The sequence below is a fragment of the Ceratotherium simum genome, chromosome X, assembly GCF_057802395.1.
Source record: "Ceratotherium simum simum isolate JZ-2026a chromosome X, ASM5780239v1, whole genome shotgun sequence".
Classification (NCBI taxonomy): domain Eukaryota; kingdom Metazoa; phylum Chordata; class Mammalia; order Perissodactyla; family Rhinocerotidae; genus Ceratotherium; species Ceratotherium simum.
In genome coordinates, this window is record NC_141940.1 from 65,437,577 (window position 1) to 65,464,247 (window position 26,671).

The window sequence follows — 26,671 nt, forward strand, 5'->3', positions numbered from 1 at the left end:
TAGAAAACATATTGTAGTTTTAATAAGTCATGGACCTTGTAAAAGTAACACTCTGAAAAACACTAATTCTAGGTGAAGTTTCTGGTTTAGTGCTCTGTAAGACAGACATGAGTAGTAAAAAGGCATTCTGCTGAATACAGAACTTCACACAGAGATATCTGTATATTTGAAGGAAGTCACCAACTATGGCTTTATCCTTAAATGAACAGTTAATATTTATATAGAATTTTACAACTTGAAAAGATCCCTGATCATAGATTATCCTATCTCATTCTGTCACAGCCCTTTTCAGTTTATGTCAGGGATCCCAGATTGGGAGGAGGAGGCTGGGGAGTCTTTGGAAGCAACAAGAGAATAAATCACTCTAGACCAAGAAGAGAAGAGGAATTGGCATGCCCACCTGGAGCAGGGATCTACGTGCTGCTTCAAGATGGAACGCCAGGAGAGAGGCAAGACTACAGGGGAAGGCTAGATGGTGCCATTGTGAAAGCTGGGTTCTGGGCTTTTTGGCTCCTACCCCCTCCAAACAGTTCTATGTCCCAAGCTGGCACAGAAACAGCAGGACTACCACACCTAAAGGAACGATACAGGATGAAATAATGTCCTGTAACCCATGAAAAATGATCAGAATGCCCCTCCCCTGTGCTTTGGCATGGCATAAACCCTCAGGACCTTGGAGCGTGCCTGGGGGATGTCCCAATTGTGACTGAGATTGAGCTGCCTGTCATTCTGTTAGAACATCGGATTGAAATTCCAGTTGCTATAAAGAAAGTAGGAAATGTGATATTTCTTGTATACTTGAATTTGTGGATTACATAAAGAACAAAGAGAGGACAAAATGAGGGTGCAAGATGGTAGCACAGTGTGTTTATGTAAAGTTTGAGTGAATGGAGAGTAAAGAATATTTAAATGGCCACTGGAGTCAGATTAAAAAGTGTGAGTCTTGAAATGGTTATTTACATTAGAAGCCTTTGGCTTGGATATTGATACCGTAGAGCTAAATTCTTGACTACCTAAAATTCAGTCCTTATACATACAACTGAATGTTACTTCATGAATGTGGTCCCTTAAAATCAAATTATAAATTATCTATATTATCTATAACCCAGGGGAAACTATAAAGCTTTTGCTAATCATGACTGCCCCCCCGCCCCACCGCCCCAGTCTCTTACTAGCAAGTCAGCACCAATAATGGCTGTCACTTCCTTTTCCCCTAAATCAAAACCCTAGTTTTACTGCAAGGCTTATTCTAAGTCTCATTCATGCTAGGAATCACTAATTTGCTTTGGGAAGCTGGCCTGGTTTTATATCACTTTCATCTTATAAAAACTACATTTATAGTTGTTAATTTTCTGTGTAATCTCCCATCCCATGGTATTTCACACTATTTTGTGATCATTTGGAGTATATTCACTTTATACCATTTTAAAAAGGCAGAAATTAAGTGAAAATAGACTCTTTCATTTATTTAAAAATCAATATATCATTAATTTTATTTTTGATACAATTTAAGCTGAAATAACATTACAATTTTTTTGTTTGCTAACAATGTCATAAAGATTTAGAATCTCACAAGAGGATTGTTATACATTGACAATACATTTTTATATAGAAATACAAGGAAATGCAAGCTACATGTAAAAATATGGCTTATTAATAAGATATTTGAGTTAATGTCAATTCTTTTTTTATATAAGTTCAATAGCTATCCTTTTCCCCCCAAATGCTGAGGTCTATGAATATCCTATTTTTTTAAACTAACATGGATGACAAATCTACAAATGACTTGGAAAAACTATTATAAGTAGGACAGAATATAATTGCTTTTTAAAAAAGCCTTGCATAATGAAGTATCAGAAACCTACATATTTTTACCCATATTTTTCAGTGATAAAAAGTTTTCTCATGTTAAGTTTCTCTACAGTCTGTTTCTAGGGTTACAAATTCATCATGTCTACCTTTCCAAAATCATATTAATTCAAGTTCACATTATTTTTATCAGCTATCAATCAAATATTAATCAGCTTTTCTTGGTCCTTAGCCCACAGGTCTTACTTACAAGTAAGGGAGAAACACTAGAAGCCCTGCCAGTCCAAATCTCTTGGCTTGGAATCATTTTGTCAGCAATACTGATTCCTGTAGCTACGTTGCTTAACTTGTGACATCTCTTAAGTGGAAAGTTGAAGAGACCTAAGAGTATTAATGTGCTCCTTTTCCATATTGACATGATCAATAGACTACATACAGATCTGACACATTTTGATTACCAAAATACAGGAACACACTCCTTGAAAACTGCTTGTGAGAGGTTGTGAATTCCAGTAAAGCTTTAAGCTTATAAGTTTATTACCATTTCTTTATCTTGGTTTTCCATTCAAATAAAATAATGTACTGTCTTTCAGATAAAAAGGGAGCACTATTTTCTAGATGTGGCATAATTTGAGAGACACTAAAATGTCTCCCCACCCCACCCCATCCCTATGATATCTCTTTGTACTAGCCTGCTCTGGTGCTACAAATTTTCCAGTGTTAGTTTCAAGTGAGGTATCACTGTCTTGAATGTGAATGGCCTGAATAGCAATAGCCTATCAACGATGGCCTTAAATAAAGATCCTGAGTCCTCTGTCGTCTCCATTCAGCAGAAGAGGAGCTGATTTCAGTTAACCTAGACCTTTCCTTTACACCAATGGCAGAAAAATGTATAACTTAGTTTATAAATATATTTAGTATATAAGGTGCTATAATATTAGTTTATAAATCCTCATTTGGATCCTTTGCATATCTATATGGACTTAAATTGTGCCTTTTGCCATTTTAAAAATGTTTGAGGTGTGGAGCATTCATGAAAATGCACCTCTTAATGATCTCTAGGCTCAGCCATGTGGCTGTCAGTCCAGGCTGTTGATGTGTGATTCTGTCTGGGTTCAGTAGGATGAACACGCTGATCTCACTACAAAAAAGTACCATCACATCAAAACCTTTAAAAATTCATTTGGGGCTGAGTATTGACTACTTTGGAAGAAGACAAACTAAGGAAATAATTTTACAAGTTGTAAAAGAAGGATAAGCCAGGTTATGCTCCAGTAGCAAACAACTCTAAGAGTTCTAAGACTCAAAGAAAAAAATGTTATTTCTCATTAATGTCACATGTCCATTGCTGGTCTACAAGAGGGCCCTTCTCTATACTTCCTCACCCCCATCACCATGTCAGAGTGAGAGAAATCTCTGGCACATTTTACAATGGCAATTTGAAGTGCTGATGCTGATGCTGAAGTGGCACATTGCTTCCGTCCAGAACTCATTGACCAGAACTCTCACACGGTTCCTTCCAATCACAAGGGACCAGGGGTGATCATATAACATGTGCCCAGAGGTGGTGAGCCAAAAATGTTTGGCAACCAGAACTACTCACACATAATGTATAATCTGATGATTTTCATTGGAAAGACAAGCTCTTAACTTACTTCCAGAAATGAGACACCCATGATATTCTATGATTACAAAGAAGTTTTACACTGTGTCTCTCAATGCACTCTGTGATCCAGTGTATTTCCCTAACTATCAAAGACATTCTGCTCCCTGTGAAGAGAAAACTCACAGTCACCAGCTTAGGGATAAAGACGAAAAGCACATATTGAGGGGATGCATAGCTTTCTCATATTTTTCCAGCCCGTTCTCTCAATGTTCTCTCAGAAATACATTCTCAGTGCTCGTTCCCCTTCCTCCAGAATCTTTCCTCACTTCTCTCTCCTTATGTGACTTAGAGCACTTTCCTTGAATTCAAAGATGGTATTCTTCCTGGGGATTGCTCTTTGGAAGTAGTGATGAGGCTAGCTAAATGGTTAATGCTGCCAATTATTGAATTTGCTGCCGAAGCACAGATTCTTAATAGTTGTGTGAATTTTTTGCCATTGCCCACTTGAATCCCTAACCTTCTAGCTCTCCTGGCCTTTATCACTTTTCTCTTCTCTTCCTCCTTCCTTCCTTTCCCCTTTTGGTTTAGTTAAGCTGATTTTCTCAAACTCTTTGGTTCATCCTTTTACCCCTGCCTCTAAATCACCTTTTAAGTACATTACTTTAATAATACTAAAATATCCTATAGAAAGAAAATCCCAAAAATATCAGTGTTCATTCACTGCTTCTGTGTGATAATCAGCAGTTCTCTAGTACTAACATACTATTATAGAACATTACAATGAAAAACAGAAGGTGTGTGGGTGAGTTGAAGTAATTATTTAGATGAAGCTCCTCATCTTGTAAAAGGTGTCTGAGTGTGAATTATCTAAATGTGCTCAATCTTTCCTATTAAATCTTTGTAAAGGTAGAATTACCTCAGAGGAGTTGCTCTTCCAGATTGAGATGGGAACGCCTGAATGCTGCACAGACAGCCTCAGGATTCACTGATGTATGTATTCCTTCCTCTCTTTCTTCCTTCCCTCCTTAATTACTGAGAATTTGTGGGCTTCCTCACACTGCTAGGTGCTAGGTCAGGTACTAAGAAGATGATGGCCCAGTCTCTGCCCTTGAGAAGTTCTTGGTCTCAATGATGAGTTGGTCTCTTCGTAGGAAGAACAGCAGATAATTAAATCACTACAACACTGGACTGCAAATGTCAAAAAACACAAAGTTGGCACCTGTCTGGCTCACATTTTTATACCCAGTACCTGACATAGTGCCTGGCGTAGTCAGAACTCAAAAAATCTGTGTTGACTAAATCAATTAACACTGGGGCTGTAATAAAAAACTGAGTATGATGAATTATGTATCTGTCCATCTGCATATTGCTTTTCTCTGGCAGAGGCAATGAGATATTTGAGGAAGCAGCTATAGATTTATTCCTCAATATCCTGAACACTGCTTAATACTGCTCTGAAATACCTATCCATTCTCCTAGCATAAGATTAATTAGATAATGGCCAAATCTCTATTTCCCTGAGTAGATGCAGCCAAATCTAGAAGCCCTTCCCCCCAATATTCCAGACACACACTTGCCCATGGTCAGAACCCAAAACAAGAAGCAAGGCCCAGCCGGGCACAGTGAGGACCCACAGCATTAGGCAGGCTGATCATTTTGAGCTGAGACAAACATTAGTGTCTGTCTTTCTCAGAGCAAAATAGGGTCTTCAATCTAGCCCAGGTGAATTAAAAAGAGGAAAACAGAGCCATTTAGAAAACACCTCCAGTTTTTCACCAGGGAGATTGCATTGGAGGCATTCACAAGTCTTCCCTCAGCTCTGCATCACCTTGCAGTGGGGCATCTCTCTTTCCCTCTGATACCCAGAGGCTGAAAATGTCATGTGCAGCTATTGGTTGCTTTGTGCAGAGCAGAAAACTCTGTGATTGTTGGAAAGTGGCTTTAAAAGCCTGGGGAGTGTCTCTGATTACAAGAATCCCCAGACATCTGGCATCACACTGCTTCAGGCATCAGCCCCTGGGAGTCCCACTGATGTCCTGGCAGCTGCAAAGGGTACACTTTCGACCTGCAACCAGCAGGGATGAATGCTTTCAGATTGCCTGGGGTGAACAGATTGAAACAATTTTGGAAGGTGAGTAAAAGGACACAAATTAACTTACTGAAAAAAAGTTAATTTCTAATTAAAGCTAATTTGCTGTGGGAGATCTGCCGTGAGATACTTACATTATTTCACAAAACTCCCATTGGAAGATTCAAGAATGCATATTTGATGTTTTGTCAAAGGTTTAGAGTTTAATTTTAACTAATCTGCAGCAGACTCAATCAGCAGCCAATTCAGGTATTTACTTTGGGTATTTACTCAGAGCAAATGTTTTCTAGAAAAAGCAGTTTAGCATATGAGCCGCAGTATGATGGTTAACTATATTTACTGCCACCCATGTATCAACCAGCATATTCTCATCTTAGCCTCTAGGAACAGTGTTGAAAGTGATGGCTAACAGAATCCTGAAAATAAAGTCTATATGTGTTTTCTTTCAAACTATATAGTCTATCAGAAGCCTTACGTGACTAGAAAGAGAAAAGCTAAGAAAATCTCAAGCCTTGTATTCCACTATTAAAGCATTAGGAAGTACTAAAGCAACTGTAATCACAAATCATTCAAACATTTGATAGACACTGTAGATGATTACCATAATCTTCTGTAATGAGAAGATCAGTGCCAAGCCAGCCCAATAGCAGACGGCATCTGAAATTTCAACTTTTGCTTTTCCTCACAGAACGATAAAACACCTATGGAAATCATTGCTTATTTTCAGTTGTCAGAATCTGGATTCAGGGCAGCAAGTAAAGAATTATTTCCTGATGTTATCTGAGATTCAGGGAGATGAATATTCATGCTGTATGTCAATATCAGAGTCAAATCCCTTGAGTGTTTAAGATCCAGGAAGGAATGAATGACCCTGAAGCTGATTTTCAATGATCCCTTAATATATAATGTAGAGCTGAAATAAAATTGTGGGTAAGTTTCCATATTACTCTAACATTATTTGATTCTATGATTTTTTCGTATGATAGTATTAGTGCCCTGCTCATTAGAAATCATTTAATTAGATGAATAAATAACAGGAAGTTAGTGCATCGAATGCATTTCTGACTATAGGTGAACTGCTTTTCTTTCTGTATGATGTTCTAAGTCATTTAAGAAGGGCCTGGGGTTATAGAGGTGCTGCCTCAATTACTTAGTCATAATATGCCAGTAATTTTGAAATTACTTCTTAAGCAGGGATCTAACTTCAAATGGGTAGAACCAAAACAATTTCTTGCAAAATTAAAGCACGTCTTTATTTATATACTATATAAAGGGTTATTTCACTTGAGTAAACAAGAGCATATTAAAAACATTTAAATGAGAAAACTCTACCATATGCAGAAGCAACATATGCAGCTTGCACAGCCCTGGGCTGAGGGTCTGATGACCAACCATGTGGATTCTGGGATTAGTCTCTTGATCTTGAACAAAATTTCTTAATATCCTTCATTTCCCATCTGTAAAGTGAGTGCTTCTTCCCGGCTCTGAGGTTTAATCTGAGCAGATGGAAAACAGATTACTCTGTGCTTCAAATTCACCAAATATCTGTCCAGATTGCGTCTGAAAGAGTCTGATTAAATTTGTTGAGTGTCATAGTTTTTAGTTGTTAGAGAACTCTTAGAATGTTTTATTGAAATCATACTCAGATCTGGCTTCCAGACTCTGAAAATTTCTTTCCGAGTGACATCAGGCATAATGGATCAAAGTCACATGTAGATATATTGATGAACAATGTGATAATTTGTATTTTCTCTTTCACAGACTAAGCTTCATTTTAGCCATTAACATCTCCAATGATCTAAAAATTTGTTCCATATGACACTCCAAAGCTTCAGATGAACCCCTCAATAAGCTGCATTTGAAAGGGAGACCTCAGGGGCCCCTTGGCATCCTTTGAGAGAGGATGTTCTTTCAGATGTATAATGCACACAGACTCCCAAGCTAATACCACCTACGTTGGCCTTGTTCACTGGAAGAAGGCCTCAAATTGATACAAAAAGTCACCCAGGATTTCATTAGCCAGCAGTACATTCCAAATAAGGAAATATATTCTAAAAAACCTGAGGAATTCCTTAGTTATTTAGGAATGAGGAATTTAAGTGAGTGATGTAATTACTCTGTAGTCTCAATTCTGAATTATTCATTACCTTTTTCATAGTGGTTTTATGCTAATAACTCCAGACTGTTGTTAATAGAATTTTTAAAAATCAGAGATAGATTAGAAAACAGTTTCAAAGAAAGGATTTAAAAGCTTCTTAATGGAGGAGTGGCTATGCATCATCACATTCATATAGCCAAAGTCAATTGTTTGGCTTCCTCCAGTCTGTCTGTCTGTCTTCCTGAGTTAGTCCTGTTACCAAACCAGGTTAGTTTTTGCCCATCGCCCAGAAAGCTAAACACCTAGACCACGAGATTGCAGCAGAAAGAGGGTTTAATCACGAGGCAGCCAAGTGAGGAAAACAGGAGAGCAAGTCTCATATCTGCCTCCCTGATAATGGGGACTCAGGGATATTTATGGTGTAGGGAGCAAAGTGGTCTGAAATGTGGAGATAGATGATTGGAGGTGAGGAGAGGTGAAGTAATTGATGATCTGTGCAAGCGTAGTCAGACTTCATGCCTCTTCATAGGATGCATGTTCACAAAATGACAGCATCAGCATGACCTGAGGGTGGAGTTTTTAGCCTCTTGACATCAAAAGGTCACTTATTGGACATCTACATGGGCCCAGCTGATGGGTTGGTGGTCTCAACCAACCTGAAGTGGACAAGAGGTTCTAATTCCTGAAAAACAGCTCAAAGACCCATTACCATGGTGACCCATGCTCCAGGGAGATGTTATCTATAGGAATCTAGTGGACAGTTAACAATGGGTGAGCAAACAGCTAAAAGCTATAACAAGTAATTGCAAAAAGGAAAAAAAAAAAAAACTTTAGCTCCTAGCTATTTAATCATCAATGGCTGTTTGCTGGTTTCAGTTCCTTCTCAAGTCACGGCCTGAATGTAGCTCCCCCCAGTGCTATCACTTGACCCAGTGAAAACTCTTACGCATGTTCAGGGCAACTTTAAATGAAGCAGCCTTCACTTCAGTCTATGGTGATCTACTGCCAGGGTCAAGATGATGGGTATAGAATTTCAAACCCTGGACTTTGGGTCCTGGCATGAAATAAAACTTTATTATACCACTAATTTGTGCTTATTGAGAACAATAGCAGTCTTCCCTTGATTTTGGTAGATTCTATATATTTATTTTTTTTATGGGTAGCAAGTTGAAATAAGAGGGAAATTTTTTAAACAAACCCAGAACTGGTCCATCTCCAGTAGTTTGAAACAGAAAAGTTTTGAAATCACTGCTTTAAATGGCTTTGCTCTTTACACTGGATGCGTACAATAGCCAAATAGCTATTTGATTTCACCAGAAAATCTGTAAGTCCAGTTATTGGATGCTGAGTGAAGCCATTTTATTCAACAGATGTTTGATAACAGAAATCTGTGTACAAGAAAAGCTCATTTGGGCCGGCCCCATGGCTTAGCAGTTAAGTGCGCATGCTCCGCTGCTGGCGGCCCAGGTTCGGATCCCGGGCGTGCACCGACGTACTGCTTCTCCGGCCATGCTGAGGCCGCGTCCCACATACATCAACTAGAAGGATGTGCAGCTATGACATACAACTATCTACTGGGGCTATCTACTACTATTTTTTTGAGAAAAAAATAAATAAATAAAATCTTTAAAAAAAAAAAAAAAAAGAAAAGCTGGTCCAAGTGTACCAGAGGAGGTAAAATAGTTTTTTTCCTTCCCATGAACTTTATATTGTTGATTACAATGACATGAAACAACCCAAACTGGAATATTTAAGAATAGCCACACTCATGAAAGGCAGTGTGATTTAATAGAGCAATGAGCAAGATGCAAGAAATCCTGGTGCAAACTCATCTTTCCCATGGTTTTGCCCAAAGTGCTTACTTTACTTCCCTAAGCTTTGGTTTTCCTACCTTAAAATTGGGAAGAAAGGTGTAGATCAAATCAGTGTGATTCTCTATCCTGTTAGTATTGTATAATCTCCCAGAAAACTTTATTTTTAATTGTCAATGCCCAGGCTCTACCCCACTCCAATTAAGTCAAAGTCATAGTAGGTGGGGCCCATTGTAGCTGGAAAAACCTGGGACCCCATCACTGTAGCCAAATCAATGAACACAATGACCAGGGATTGAGGAAAAGAAAATTGGTTTAATTTTGCCAGCGAAATGAGGCTGTGGCGGGTTCGTGCCCCAAAACCCACAGTCCTCATGAGGCATTAGGAGTTGGGATTGTTTTTGTGTTTGTGTGTTTATTGCAGTAACATTGGTTTATAACATTGTATAAATTTCAGGTGTACATCGTTATACTTCTCTTTCTGCATAGATTACATCATGTTCACCACCCAAATAATAATTACAACCCATCACCACACACATATGCCAAATTATCCCTTTCGCCCTCCTCCCTCCCCCCTTCCCCTCTGGTAACCACCAATCCAATCTCTGTCTCTATGTGTTTGTTTATTGTTGTTATTATCTACTACTTAATGAAGGAAATCATACGGTATTTGACCTTCTCCCTCTGACTTATTTCACTTTGCTTAATACCCTCAATGTCCATCCATGTTGTCACAAATGGCTGGATTTCATCGTTTCTTATGGCTGAGTAGTATTCCATTGTGTATATATACCACATCTTCTTCATCCATTCGTCCCTTGATGGGCACTTAGGTTGCTTCCAAGTCTTGGCTATTGTGAATAACGCTGCAATGAACACAGGGGTGCATGTATCTTTACGCCAACAGACACATGAAAAGATGTTCAAAATCATTAACTATCAGGAGTTGGGATTTTTAAAGGAAAGTCTGTGGGAAAGAATGTACTCTTCGTGAGAATATTGTGGGGAGTGGGGGTCCCAGACCTCTGGTGCCGAGCCAGCTGTTATCTCTATCTACAGCAGGAGATTTAGGGCTCCATCAATCAATCTTCCCACATCACCTGAAATTGAGCCCTGGGGAGTGGATGGCAACTGCTGCCAAGTAACGATTACAAAGTTTACAAGGTTTTAGATAGGAAAGTGGGAGATGTGGCTTTGCAGTCCAGTGTCCTCCCATCAGCCTGCACTTGGCCCAGATAAGGGAAGCTGCAGGTGTCCTCTGTTTATGTGTCTCCATGATGAATGGTGGATTCGGTGCCAGGAACGAGGAATTGGGGAACTTCAGCTTCTTGATAACTTTTGGATATCAGTTTCCCTGTAACAAACCTCAAGAACTGGTAACTGGCAAGAACTCAGTGTGAAGCCACCTGGACTTCTAACAATTTATTACCTCCATTTGCCTTATGGAATTCAGGGATACAAAGGCTAAAGCAACCAATATCTACATGTGAACAGACCTTAAAGAAGCAGGGAAGGGTAAATGATTGCTTTTTGTTTTTTAACCCCATATATGCTGGGTTCAATGTAGGGGAACTGATATCAGGGCCAGCGTCACCATGATATCAATATATTTTTGAAAATCTCCCCAAGTAATTCTAATTGGCAGCCAGAATCAAGAACAATTATACCATCTGAAAGTCCCTTCTGGATCTAACATTCTATATACTAAGATTCTAATGGTTATTTCTCAAGGCAAAAGCACTACCTTAAAAAACACAAGTAAACACAGCAAGTTTATATTGTTGTGGTGGTGGTTCTTCCTACCATTATTGTCTCTTCAAGAGATGATGAGTTGAAAGTGGTAGAGCAAAATATACAAAGGACTTTGATACCCAAGAGTGGCTTTTCAAGCTAAAGGCTTTGGATATCCTTTGTATGGACAAAGCATCCAGTGGTCATCTGAATTTTTAATTAACTAATGGGATATTTTTGGTTCTAAGAGCAATGAACTCTGGTTTCAAGGGGATAAAACCAGTGAAAATAATACTTTCCCTAAATATAAGCTTGTCTTTGTTGCCACTGAGGTCTACTCAGGTGTTAGATACACAAAGAATAATTAGACACAGTCTTTGCATTAATTAATTTACAATCTAGTGGAGGTGAAAGAAAAATAAATAGTGGTTGTGTGGTTATAGGATATCTAAATCTGATGTTGCTTGGCTATGCAATTTTCCAGTCTCAAAAACTTAGCTAATGCATTCAAAACTAGAAGGAAGACCTCTACTCCCATCATTTGCCCATTTAAAGATAGTTGAGTTTTGTAGATAAATGTTTCATTATGACAGCCACATTTCTTTGAGACACAAATATGTCTAATAAGCACACATGCCCCCAGACCTCTATCCACAGATATTCTGATAGCACAAAGTGTTTATACTGATGTTCAACGAACATATTTATGAATTTAAATATGATAACCTGCCTTTATGCATTTCAATAAAATAAGAAAATGCAGTGGGAAGTTTTGTAAGTAATGACATAAGTGTAAAAAACAATTTAAAACACTTGCTAACTTTTGATTCTTTCCCAGAGCACTTTGAGGCAGGTGTCATATCATGATATTGAGTCTCCCTGTCTAACCCTCAGTCAAGAGAAATGATAGTGTGGGTATTGGATTCTAGTTGCAGCTTTGCCTTTCAGGAGTTGAGTGAAACTGTGAACCTTTGTCTCTTATCTGTGATGTGATGTGATAAGGTTGGACTGGATTTCTGTAGGTCTCCTCCTAATATCCTGTGATTGTACCTGAACTTTTTCTTCACGTTGTTAAGAAGTAGGAAGTATTCTAAAGCTGTTAATCCAAAAAGGAAGTCAGACAGGATAGCGATTCCTTCTCTCCGAAGAGATCAACCTACCAGTGTAGTTTATAGAACAAGCATTGGCATTGCAGACAAATCAGAATTTGAATTTGAATTCTTCCACAACCCATCTGTATGACGTTAGGCAGGTTTCAACCTCTCTGAACCCAAATTTCCTCCCATGTGAGATGAAGCTGGTCATACTACTTTGTAGTATTTGGGGATGAAGATTAAATCTGATAATATCTATGCAGCACCTATGAAAATACTAGCATATTAGTGATGTCGGGATTTTTGCTCACTGTTGAGGGAGGATAAGCGTACCACTCAGCAGGATGTTTGCTCCCGCAACTCAGAGTCTCTACTTAGTGGCTCTGTGATGTGGGAGAGGTCCTAGGGCTGCAAAGATGCATTTTGAAGAAGAACACTACATCTTAGCCTCCCAAGATAGTGGAGTGAATGATGTCATCACATAGGTTTACATCAGCCAGTTCCCCTTCCAAACTTTTCCCATGTATCTCTGAGTTGAGGACAGTGAGGCTGTCCTTGTATTTGAATTTCTCTTTGTGGTCTGGATATTTTTTAGTGTGTATTTTTCTACAAAAACCAGATCTTCGTCTTTAAGCTCTTGGAGGAAAACAAAGAAACAAAATATAATACATTAGAAGGATTTTATTTCTCAAAGTCTGTATGATTAAAATAACCAAGGACATTTTGCTGCCAAGTGTTTTGATGTCAACTAGAACCAGCCGTGGTTCTTCATTTGGCCTTGAATACTTTCCCTTTGGAGACAGTTCTTTGTTTCTTTTTAACCAACACTCAAAAATTATTAATTTTGCTCTTTATTCATGAAAATTAAAAGCTGGAAGTTAATAAATATTTTATTTTTTTTCCTTATCTTTATTTTATTATTATTTTTTTTAATTTTTTGTTTATTGCAGTAACATTGGTTTATAACATTGTAAAAATTTCAGGTGTACATCATTGTACTTCTATTTCTGCATAGATTACATCATGTTCACCACCAAAATACTAATTACAACCCATCACCACACACATGTACCGAATTATCCCTTTCACCCTCCTCCCTCCCCCCTTCCCCTCTGGTAACCACCAATCCAATCTCTGTCCCTATGTGTTTGTTTGTTGTTGTTATTATCTACTACTTAATGAAGGAAATCATACGGTATTTGACTTTCTCCCTCTGACTTATTTCACTTTGCATTATACCCTCAATGTCCATCCATGTTGTCACAAATGGCTGGATTTCATCGTTTCTTATGGCTGAGTAGTATTCCATTGTGTATATATACCACATCTTCTTTATCCATTCGTCCCTTGATGGGCACTTAGGTTGCTTCCAAGTCTTGGCTATTGTGAATAACGCTGCAATGAACACACGGGTGCATGTACCTTTGCAAATTGGTGTTTTCAAGTTCTTTGGATAAATACCCAACAGTGGAATAGCTGGATCATATGGTAGTTCTATCCTTGATTTTTTGAGGAATCTCCATACTGTTTTCCATAGTGGCTACACCAGTTTGCACTCCCACCAGCAGTGTATGAGAGTTCCCTTCTCTCCACAACCTCTCCAACACATGTTGTTTCCTGTCGTGTTAATTATAGCCATTCTGACGGGCGTCAGGTGACATCTCATTGTACTTTTGATTTGCATTTCCCTGATAGTTAGTGATTTTGAACATCTTTTCATGTGTCTGTTGGCCATCTGTATATCTTCTTTGGAGAAATGTCTGTTCAGGTCTTTTGCCCATTTTTTAATTGGGTTGGTAGTTTTTTTGTTGTTGAGATGCATGAGTTCTTTATATATTTTGGAGATTAAGCCCTTATCAGAAGTATGGTTTGCAAATATCTTCTCCCAATTGTTAGGTTGTATTTTCGTTTTGTTGATGGTTTCCTTTGCTGTGCAGAAGATTTTTAGTCTGATGTAGTCCCATTTGTTTATTTTTTGTACTGTTTCTCTTGCCCGGTCAGACATGGTGTTTGAAAAGTTGTTGCTAAGACCGATGTCGAAGAGCGTACTGCCTATGTTTTCTTCTAGAAGTTTCATAGTTTCAGGTCTTACATTCAAGTCTTTAATCCATTTGGAGTTAATTTTTGTGTATGGTGTAAGGTAAGGGTCTACTTTCATTTTTTTGCATGTGGCTATCCAGTTTTCCCAACACCATTTGCTGAAGAGACTTTCTTTTCCCCATTGTATGTTCTTGGCTCCTTTGTCAAAGATTAGCTGTCCATAGATGTGTGGGTTTATTTCTGGGTTTTCGATTCTAGTCCATTGATCTGTGTGTCTGTTTTTGTGCAGGTACCATGCTGTTTTGGTTACTATCGCTTTGTAGTATATTTTGAAATCAGGGAGTGTGATACCTCCAGCTTTGTTCTTTTTTCTCAGGATTCCTTTAGCTATTCGGGGTCTTTTGTTGTTCCATATAAATTTTAGGATTCTTTGTTCTATTTCTGTGAAAAATGTTGTTGGAACTTTGATAGGGATTGCATTGAATCTATAGATGGCTTTAGGAAGTATGGACATCTTAACTATGTTAATTCTTCCAATCCAAGAGCACGGAATATCTTTCCATTTCTTTGTGTCTTCTTCAATTTCTTTCAGAAACGTTTTATAGTTTTCGGTGTACAGATCTTTCACCTCTTTGGTTAAGTTTATTCCTAGATATTTTATTCTTTTTGTTGCAATTGTAAATGGGATAGTATTCTTAATTTCTCTTTCTGCTACTTCGTTGTTAGTGTACAGAAGTGCAACTGATTTTTGTATGTTGATTTTGTATCCTGCAACTTTACCATATTCGTTTATTACTTCTAAAAGTTTTCTGGTGGATTCTTTAGGGTTTTCTATATATAAAATCATGTCATCTGCAAATAGTGACAGTTTCACTTCTTCCTTTCCAATTTGGATCCCTTTTATTTCTTTCTCTTGCCTGATTGCTCTGGCTAGGACTTCCAATACTATGTTAAATAGGAGTGGTGACATTGGCCATCCTTGTCTGGTTCCTGTTCTTAGAGGGATAGCTTTCAGTTTTTCACCATTGATGATGATATTAGCTGTGGGTTTGTCATATATGGTATTTATTATGTTGAGGTACTTTCCTTCTATACCCATTTTATTCAGAGTTTTTATCATAAATGGATGCTGTATCTTGTCAAATGCTTTCTCTGCATCTACTGAGATGATCATGTGATTTTTGTTCTTCATTTTATTAATGTGGTGTATTACGTTGATTGATTTGCGAATGTTAAACCATCCCTGCATCCCTGGAATAAATCCCACTTGATCATGGTGTATAATCTTTTTAACATATTGTTGTATGCGATTTGCTAGTATTTTGTTGAGGATTTTCGCATCAAAGTTCATCAGTGATATTGGCCTGTAATTTTCTTTTTTTGTGTTGTCCTTGTCTGGTTTTGGTATCAGGGTAATGTCAGCTTCGTAGAATGAGTTAGGAATCTTCCCCCTCTCCTCAATTTTTTGGAAGAGTTTGAGAAGGATAGGTATTAATTCTTCTTTGAAAGTTTGGTAGAATTCACCAGGGAAGCCGTCTGGTCCTGGACTTTTATTTTGGGGGAGGTTTTTGATTACTGTTTCGATCTCCTTACTCGTGATTGGTCTATTCAAATTCTCTACTTCTTCTTGATCCAGTTTGGGAAGGTTGTATGATTCTAAGAATTTATCCATTTCTTCCAGATTGTCGAATTGGTTGGCATATAGCTTTTCATAGTATTCTCTTATAATCTTTTGTATTTCTGAAGTGTCTGTTGTAACCTCTCCTCTTTCATTTCTGATTTTACTTATTTGTGCCTTCTCTCTTTTTTTCTTGGTGAGTCTAGCTAAAGATTTGTCAATTTTGTTGATCTTTTCAAAGAACCAGCTCTTGGTTTTATTAATTTTTTCTATTGTTTTTTTTGTCTCTATTTCATTTATTTCTGCTCTGATTTTTATTATTTCCCTTCTTCTACTGATTTTAGGTTTTGTTTGTTCTTCTTTTTCCAGTTCCTTTAGGTGCATTGTTAGATTGTTTATTTTAGATTTTTCTTGTTTGTTGAGATAGGCCTGTATCGCTATAAACTTCCCTCTTAGAACCGCTTTTGCTGTATCCCATAAATTCTGGCCTGTCGTATTTTCATTTTCATTTGTCTCCAGGTATTTTTGATTTCTTCTTTGATTTCTTCATTAACCGAGTCGTGGTTCAGTAGCATTTTGTTTAATTTCATGTATTTGTGGCTTTTCTGATTTTCTTCCTATAGTTGATTTCTAGTTTCATACCGTTGTGGTCGCAAAAGATGCTTGGTATTATTTCAATCTTCTTAAATTTATGCAGACTTGTTTTGTGGCCTAATATGTGATCAATCCTGGAGAATGTTCCATGTGCATTTGAAAAGAACGTGTATTCTTCGGTTTTTGGATGGAATGCTCTGTATATATCTACTAGGTCCATCTGTTCTAGTGTGTCGTTTAAGGCCAATGTTTCCTTATTGATCTTCTGTTTGGATGATCTATCCGTTGGTGTAAGTGGAGTGTTAAAGTCCCCTACTTTTATTGTGTTACTGTCTATTTCTGTTTTTATGTCTGTTAATAATTGCTTTATATATTTAGGTGCACCTACATTGGGTGCGTAGATATTTACAAGTGTTACATCCTCTTGTTGGATTGTTCTCTTGATCATTATGTAATGCCCTTCTTTGTCTCTTTTTACAGTTTTTGTTTGAAAGTCTATTTTGTCTGATATGAGTACTGCTACCCCAGCTTTCTTTTCATTGCCCTTTGTGTGGAGTATCTTTTTCCATCCCTTAACTTTCAGTTTGTGAGTGTCTTTAGGTCTGAAGTGTGTCTCTTGTATGCAGCATATATATGGGTCTTGTTTTTTTATCCAGTCAGCCACCCTATGCCTTTTAATTGGAGCATTTAGTCCATTGACGTTTAAAGTAACTATTGATAGGTATGTACTTACTGCCATTTTTTAACTTTTTTTTTCCTCAGTATTTTAGTAGTCCTTCTCTGTTCCTTACTTCTTCTATTTAGAATTGATGGTCACTTTAGTTTGACCTCCTTCTGAAAGCTGTACTCTTTAACTCCCCTCCTCCCTCCTTTTATGTTTTTGATATCATATCTAACCTCTTTTTTGTGCATTTGTATCCATTACGTTCTAATCATGGAAATAGATAATTTTTCCTATTTGTGGTCTTCTCTTTTCCCCTTAAATCAGTCCCTTTAACATTTCTTGTAGCACTGGTTTCTTGGTGACAAACTCCTTTAATTTTTGCTTATCTCGGAAAATTTTGATCTCTCCTTCCATTTTGAATGATAACCTTGCTGGGTAGAGTATTCTTGGCTGTAAGTTTTTTCCTTTTAGCACTTTAAATATATTGTGCCATTCTCTTCTAGCCTGTAAGGTTTCTGCTGAGAAGTCAGCTGATAGCCTTATGGGGTTTCCTTTGTATGTAACTTGACATTCTCTAGCGGCTTTTAGGATTCTCTCTTTATCTTTAATTCTGGACATTTTGATTATGATGTGTCTTGGTGTGGGCCTCTTTTGGTTTATCTTGTTTGGGGCTCTCTGTGCTTCCTGTACCTGGATGTCTGTTTCCTTCCTTAGGTTAGGGAAGTTTTCATCTATTATTGCTTGAATTAGATTCTCTGCCCCCTTGTCTCACTCTTCTCCCTCCGGGACACCTATAACACGGATGTTAGTGTGCTTGATGTTGTCCCAGAGGTCCCTTAGACTGTCCTCACTCTTTTTAATTCTTTTGTCTTTTACCTGTTCACCTTGGGTAATTTCTTCTAGTCTTTCTTCCAGCTCACAGATCCGTTCTTCTGTATCCTCTACTCTGCTTTTGAGTCCCTCTAATGAATTTTTCATTTCCAGTATTGTATTCTTCATTTCTGATTGCTTCTTTTTTATATCTTCCATTTCTTTGTTGACATTCTCACTGACTTCATCTATTCTTCTCCCCAGATCAGTGAGCATCCTTAACACACTTAGTTTGAACTCTGTGTCGGGTAGGTTGCTCATTTCTGTTTCACTTAGTTCCTTTTCTGGGGTTTTGTCCTGTTCCCTTACTTGGAATGTATTCTTTTGCCTCCTCATTTTGCCTCTTTCGCTGTGCTTGTGTCTACGTATTAGGTAGGTCAGCTACGTCTCCTGTACTTGGATAGGTATCCTTATGTAAGTGATGACTTAGGAGCCTTCCAGTGTGCTTCCCTCAGTTCTCAATGTTCCAGGGGTGGCCCCTATGTGTGCTACATGTGTCCTTCTATTGTGGCCTGTTAGCTCTCCCTATAGGCACCCAGGGAGGCTGAGTTATGCTCCTGGCCAGCTGTTGTAATGCTCAGCTGCTTGTAGTTGTTGTGGGCCCTTCAGTCTCTTTATCAGGTGTGGGGAGCCCCAGCACAGTTGGCTGTAAGTTCTAATACCACATTTGTGTTGCAGTATTTCTTTTACGTGAGTAGGCCCCCAGCGTGGCAGCCTGTTAGGCTCAGGGCCTTACAATTGCTGTAGGCCTCTAGCCTATTAGGTCTCTTGTTAGCTCTCTGAGTATTGCAGCTTGGTGGGGCTGGCCTCAGGTGCAGGAGCACCCAATTGTTTCAGGCTTTGGAAGGTGGAGCAAACCTCCTATGTGGGTCTTTGAGAAGCACAAGTCTTCCGCAGCTGACAAGCCCTGTTGCCCACAGATCCACACACACAGTCAACACAGTCCTGCCCCGTGTGAGCACCCCGACCTCCCCAAGCGGACCCAGTCTCTCCATGGCAGGAGCCCCACACTCTCCACCCGCTCCTTGTGCACACCCTGCCCCACTCAAGTCGGCTCAGTTGCCAGGCTGCAGAGAATCCAGTCACCAATCTATGCAGGCCCACACGTTGCCTGAGGGCTTGTTGTTGGGTGGGGCCAGTCTCTAGGGTGGGCTGCCTGCCCTGGCTGAGCTGGATTAAATCGGTGCTCTAGCGAGTGGGGCAGACTCTGGGCTAGCAGGCCTCAGGGAGAACTCCAATGGCGTCTGTGTCAGCACGCTCACACCAGGCCACAACAATGGCCGCCGCCAATGTCCCAGTCCCTGGAGAGGTCTCACCCCTCACCGAGATGCACTCAGGGCCTATTAGGTGAGTCTCTTGTCACCAAAGCACTGTGCACCTTTCTTTGTGGTGATTTTAGGATGCTTTCTGAAACGGGTAAGTTTGCGCGCGGGCCCTTTAAGAGCCAGTTTTAGTTTCTTTGTGAACCGGGTTTTCTGGGGGTGCTCCCCAATGCTTTAGTAGCAGGCAAAGTCAGATATTATGCCACTGGTCTCGATTGTGCTGGGTCCACAAAATGCCCACAGTGGGGGCGCTCCCCGGCTCAGGACCCCGCGCCTCCAGGGAGGGTGCGTACCTGTGAGCTGCTCCCAGCGGCCGTGATGCTGGCGGCTTGTGAAGGCGGCGTTTTTCCTCTCCGGAAGGGGGTCTCTGCCTCTTCTACCCCAGTTAGGATTGTCCTTTCTTGCAGGAGTTCCTCTTATCCAGTTTTCAGTTCTGTCTCAGGGGTAATTTTTCCATGAGTAGTTGTAAATTGGCTGTGTCCACCAGAGGAGGTGAGTTCAGAGACTGCCTACGCCACCATCTTGACTCCCTCCACTAATAAATATTTTATGATCCTAAAGCTCAAATGCGTATCTGGTTGACATTGATGAATGAAGAATTGATGGCAGAGAAAAGAATTTCTCTTTCTGGAATTTGCAAAATCAATGTAAAGTGGGCTTTCACTAACCTACCAAGTGTGTAACTAACATTGGCTAGAGCAGGGGGTCTCTGATGAAATGGTGTTGCCTAGAAATCTTGGCATTGCCCCTGCAAGGTCTCCAGGTTAGTTAGAATGTCAAATGTCTTCCTATTCTTCCAGGTGAAGTTGGCTGGAATTCCCAGGGGAGGAAAATAGAGTTGACAGTAACACCATCAGTTCATTCAGTCATATCAAGACTTCAAAGACATATTTAGCAGCTCTTCCTTCTCAAAAGGTGAGAGTTTCTGAGCTAGAATGTGTTTTTGAAAATTAGATGTCAATCTTGGAATAATAAGCAGGCTAGTCTTTCTTGTATCCACTGCCAGCATAAGAAGAGCTTAGGTACACAATTAGTTCATACTGTGTAATTTTTTTCTTCAAATATGTTCAGGAACTCAGCTGCAGTGTTGATTTTCTTTAAAGATTTTTTCCATACCTCTAGTGAACCAGAACAGATTCTTTGGGTTTGATATCGATTAAGCAATAGATGGACCTTTCTGATGGGCTAAAAGAATGGAACAAGGGTAAATAGGGCCTATTTTTTCCAAAAGTTTAAAAAGCACATGAATTCACTTTGTGTGCTGGCAAAAGCTGTTAATTCTTAAAGAAAAAAGAGCATTGAATAGGTTTTTCATGGAATAGTCTTTCAAAGAACTATTCCTAGCCAACAAAATCTTTAAGAAGCTTGTGTTGCCTTGTGCTCATGTAGGAAACTAGAAAGTTTCTATTACCAGGCATTTTAAAAGAAAAGATGCTAAATATTTTACAAAGGGAAAAATTCATATATGAGATGCAAATTCTCAGATGATTTGTTTTATAGCTAATAACTAACAACAGATTTTTCACATATTGAGGTATATAGAGTAACTACTCTGGTTCAAAACTGATTGGGCTTGAACTAAAAAGCATGACTTATGGCCTACCAAACATACATTGTACATCTGCTTTAACCATTAAAGAATGCACTCTCTTAAGATAAAAATGTATACTTCACCTCCTACACCCACTCTATTGGTAATGCCTATATTAGTCCCCTTCCTGACATCAGGGTCATGTTGCCCTCTTAATTTGCAACTAAATACCTCTTTGAAACTTTGATGAAAATGTATCATGGGTGTGTTTAATGTATGTTCTTTGTTATGAAAAGATATAAGACTGTACTGAAAACCATGCTTCTCTGGAATGCTTTCTAAGGCCTTCCGGGGTTATAATCCTCACTCTGGCTCAAGTAAAACTCACTTTATTTCTCTTATCTATAGAATGATTGTTGATTATTTTGCATCAATATTTCTTGGTGTAGTGTGGCAGGATTTCAGAGAAACCCACCGGAGACCACCTGGAATCTACTTTGAACTGACACTTTGTACCACGCAGGCCCATTGAGCCCCTCTGACTTCACGGCACTCTTTAGGTGCCCCTGGTGAGTTCTCTCGAAACCTGGACCTCCTTATTTAAGTCGTAGGTCCTGACTTTTACTTGAGCTGTTTTAAGTCTTAACACTAGGTGTCTTAAGAGGGTACTGGTACATTTTCTAGGTAAGAGAAACCTAGGGGGAGTGTCCTAGATAAGAGAAACCTAGAGGAATTTCCTAGGCCAGGGGATCCTAGAGGGAGCTTTGGAGTGAACAGCGCAGGCTGACCTTTTTAATTTGGCTTTAAATTGGAAAGAACTGTGCCTATAAAGTCTGAACAAATTATTCAACCAGTGCTCTGAGCCCCCACAGTAGTTTTAAACTGCCAGCAGGAGAAACTGAGACACGTAAGAAAGTGTTCATGATCTTTTTTAGGGAGTGACATTCGCAAATAGCACACTTCTGACCCACTACATTCTCCTTAGAAATTGTTCAGACTTTATAGTATAATGGAAACTAGAAGAAAACAGTATATTGTGCTCCTAAACGCCGACCAGTTCCCAAACAGGCAGCCTCCCCCTCGAACTCTGGCTGGCTTCATCTACAATATGTACAGTGTAGTGGATACTTGCAAGTGCTTAACAAAATGAGGATAACTATAAATGGCTATATCTGTGGATCAAGGTAACCTTGGATAATTTAAAATTATAGTGGCCACTTTGGAGCTCCTTTGAGCCTCCAAAACTTGTACATTGGCTTTTAGAAGGAACATTCCAATTAGATAAGATCTTTTAAGTCATAATCTACCTTCAAAGGAGGACCCAGTATGAGACTCTTCCAGGGATAATGAGACTCTGAGAGATTTTCTGGGAAACTGCTACCCTTAAACAGTCAAGGGGAAACTAAAATTAAAAATTAATGGAATCGGAACAACAAAAGACCCCGAATAGCTAAAGGAATCCTGAGAAAAAAGAACAAAGCTGGAGGTATCACACTCCCTGATTTCAAAATATACTACAAAGCTATAGTAACCAAAACAGCATGGTACTGGCACAAAAACAGACACACAGATCAATGGAATAGAATCGAAAGCCCAGAAATAAACCCACACATCTATGGACAGCTAATCTTTGACAAAGGAGCCAAGAACATACAATGGGGAAAAGAAAGTCTCTTCAACAAATGGTGTTGGGAAAACTGGATAGCCATATGCAAAAAAATGAAAGTAGACCCTTACCTTACACCATACACAAAAATTAACTCCAAATGGATTAAAGACTTGAATGTAAGACCTGAAACTGTGAAAGTTCTAGAAGAAAACATAGGCAGTACGCTCTTCGACATCAGTCTTAGCAACATCTTTTCAAACACCACATCTGACCGGGCAAGAGAAACAATAGAAAAAATAAACAAATGGGACTACATCAAACTAAAAGCTTCTGCACAGCAAAGGAAACCATCAACAAAACAAAAGACAACCTAACAATTGGGAGAAGATATTTGCAAACCATACATCTGATAAGGGCTTAATCTCCAAAATATATAAAGAACTCATGCATCTCAACAAAAAAACTACCAACCCAATTAAAAAATGGATAAAAAGACCTGAACAGACATTTCTCCAAAGAAGATATACAGATGGCCAACAGACACATGAAAAGATGTTCAAAATCACTAACTATCAGGGAAATGCAAATCAAAACTACAATGAGATATCACCTCACGCCCGTCAGAATGGCTATAATTAACAAGACAGGAAACAACATGTGTTGGAGAGGTTGTGGAGAGAAGGGAACTCTCATACACTGCTGGTGGGAGTGCAAACTGGTGCAGCCACTATGGAAAACAATATGGAGATTCCTCAAAAAATCAACGATAGAACTACCATATGATCCAGCTATTCCACTGTTGGGTATTTATCCAAAGAACTTGAAAACACCAATTTGCAAAGGTACATGCACCCCTGTGTTCATTGCAGCCTTATTCACGATAGCCAAGACTTGGAAGCAACCTAAGTGCCCATCAAGGGACGAATGGATAAAAAGCTGTCGTATATATACACAATGGAATACTACTCAGCCATAAGAAATGATGAAATCCAGCCATTTGTGACAACATGGATGGACATTGAGGGCATGATGCAAAGTGAAATAAGTCAGAGGGAGAAGGTCAAATACCGTATGATTTCCTTCATTAAGTAGTAGATAATAACAACAATAAACAAACACATAGGGACAGAGATTGGATTGAGTGATTACCAGAGGGGAAGGGGAGGGAGGGGGGTGAAAGGGATAATTCGGTACATGTGTGTGGTGATGGGTTGGAATTAGTATTTTGGTGGTGAACATGATGTAATCTATGCAGAAATAGAAGTACAATGATGTACACCTGAAATTTTTACAATGTTATAAACCAATGTTACTGCAATAAACAAAAAATTAAAAAAAAAAAATTAATGGAATCGCTTCTTGGCCTTTTGGCTAAGATCAAGTGTAAAAATTAATGGAGTTGTTCAGTGCTGCCAAGAATAGTTACTGATTGTCCCAGCTGATGTTTAAAGCCTGATAGGAATTTTTTTTAGTCCTTCTTCTCTAAATTAAGATAAAACTACTTACCTAGAGAGAAAGAAGCAAATTAAGGAAAATGTAATTGAATAGCTGTGTCAGTCCTTTGATAAGTAACTAACCTCCTTTGTTTACCTCAAAAAAAAAAACCACCAAAACTTGTGACTTCTCTGGGAGCTTTAATCTAGACCATTCCAGATTCCTAAGACTGAAAAAAAGGGAGAGTGGTGAGAAGATTTTGGAGATGCAGACCTCTATGAAAGCACCATTCCCCAAAAATCTAAGGAGAATTTTTAAAACAGAGGCTATAAAATCTTTGTTGCATCTATCTGTGTGTTTTTGTTTGTCTACATATATGTTATATATGTGATATTTTTCTACCTCTAGATGGCATAGTTTCTAAAGGAGTTCTATTTAATTGACTTAAAGTAAGCACATACATAAATTATTTCTAAATGTAACAGAAAGTAAACAAATGCCTTTCAAGTTAACATAACCAAAGAGCAACTGTTATGATTGCAGAGAAGCCCAATGAACAGAGTTGTGAATTGGAGAGTCTGTTGATATTTCATTATTAGGGGGGTAATTTGCTAGATGGAGATTCTCTGCTTTGATATTGACTCTATTTTCTGCGAATGTGGCCTGAGCCAAGTCATTGATTGGAAAGACAAATGCGTGGAATACAAAATATAAGATTTTTAAAACATTGCAATTTATATGTGGTTACTGACACCTTAATAAAGAAAAGACTGATAATTATCCTTGACAGTGAGTATGTAGAGAACCCTCTTTTGTAGACAGATGGGCTTGATTGGTTCTTTAATCACCATATCTCAGTTACCTTATCTGTAAAATACTGGTAAGATTACTTATCCTGTAAGATTTTGTGAGAAGTAAATGAGAACGCAAATATAACATGCAAGCATAGGGCTTGTCACTCCTCAACAAAGGCCAGTTTCTCTTTTCTCCTCCTGTGGGCACTAGCCCATATTTAATACTTAGCTACCTAGACTAAGGTTTGTGTGTTAAGTAAATATCTGTTGAGTGGAGGAATGAATGAATGAATGAAGTTAGCTTACATCCACTTTATGTCTACATTAAAATTTATGATTGAATATGAATCACTTAGGAATTCATCAAGTCTATTTTTAATCAATTTCCATGTACTTCAGCCTAATTGCTGATATTAGCATTATGATATTATCTGAAAACATCAGAAAAGATTCTTTTTCTCTGTTGTTTTTGTTCTTGCCAATCCTCTTTAGAAATATGTACATTATTAGGTAGTGTGGCTTTTAGCTGTTATATATATAGACGTTATACATACACTGTTTGTTATTCACCTTTGAATTTAAGATAGTCCTTTGATTTAGGAAGTAAACTTTAGGAAGTATTTCCACTCTACAATTTGTCAGAAAAAGAAGGCAGAAAAAAAAGCATAAGCATTTAACCTAAGCCTTTTAGGGGACAGATGGTGGTGGATTTCTGTTTCTTAATGCTCGAGAATTCCTGTCCTCAGCCACAGGAATGCTAAAAGTGAGGTAAAGATGGATTTAAAGGAGTGTTTTACATCATGATGCCTTGTCTTTGCAAAGATTTTAAAGGTAAAATAAAGTATCTAGTTGAATAGGCAATCATTGATTTTCTTTTTAACACTGAATTTCCATTTTTTTTCAGTTGGAGAACTTGTTGATAGCATTATCTATTCCTTACATAAAAACTTACTTCCTATTTGATGAGCCCACCTACAAATGACAAACGTCTCCCACCTCTAAAATTCCCCAAATTTGATCCCTGCAAAAATTAGCTAATGCCTAGTTACCAATTAATCTAACAGACATTTCAGTTCCCTGACTGTTTCTAGGTACCAGGCATTGTATAGGCACTACATAATGAATTCGGATAGAGGGACAAATAAGGCCCTCACTGAACTTGCACCTTGTCACAATAATTTAGCATAAGAAAGCATAGCACAGTGTGAAAAGTGCTAGATAGATATAGGGATAAAGTGCCCTTGAAATACTCAAATAGGGCAGTTAATTGTTCCTGGAAGGCAGGGAGTTGGGATGAAGACCACAAAGAGGAGATACTTCAATTAGATGCTTAAAAATAAGCATAAATATCCCAATATAGACCAAATGGATTTCAAGCAGAGAAAACAGTGTGATCTAAGGCATTGAACTATGAAATTTTATAGAATCTTATGCAAACAAGAATATTCCACTTCAGCTAGTGAGATAGGTGTCTGATGTGGGGAGCTGGAGCCAGAGAGTAACTGAGATGACCTGAGGTGAGGTGGTGAACGCATCCATATCAGTGAGCATGAAGAAGTCAGGAGCTGTTGAGCTGAGGCACATGAAGTATTTCAAATAGTAAACCTAGAAATTAATGTATTTGCAGTTCAGAGTGTTCAGTAAATAACACTTGGAGATAATTCTTCCTATATATGAATATATCTAGGTGAGCAAAAGTAAAGGTTCTTATGCACTTTTACCTTTTGTTGCTATAGAAGAGTCCCTGTCTTGGCTATTTACATGTTGACTTCAATATGAGATTGAAAATGTTAGAAAGATTTTGCTGTAAATAAAAAAGTACATTATACTTTTAGATTCTCTTCAGGATCTGTTATTGAGCATTACCTGTGGGTACAGACATGTGTTAGAAATCTTGGGGGTGATGGAAGAAACAGGAAAAAACAGCACTCATACGTGTAATAAATAGATTCCC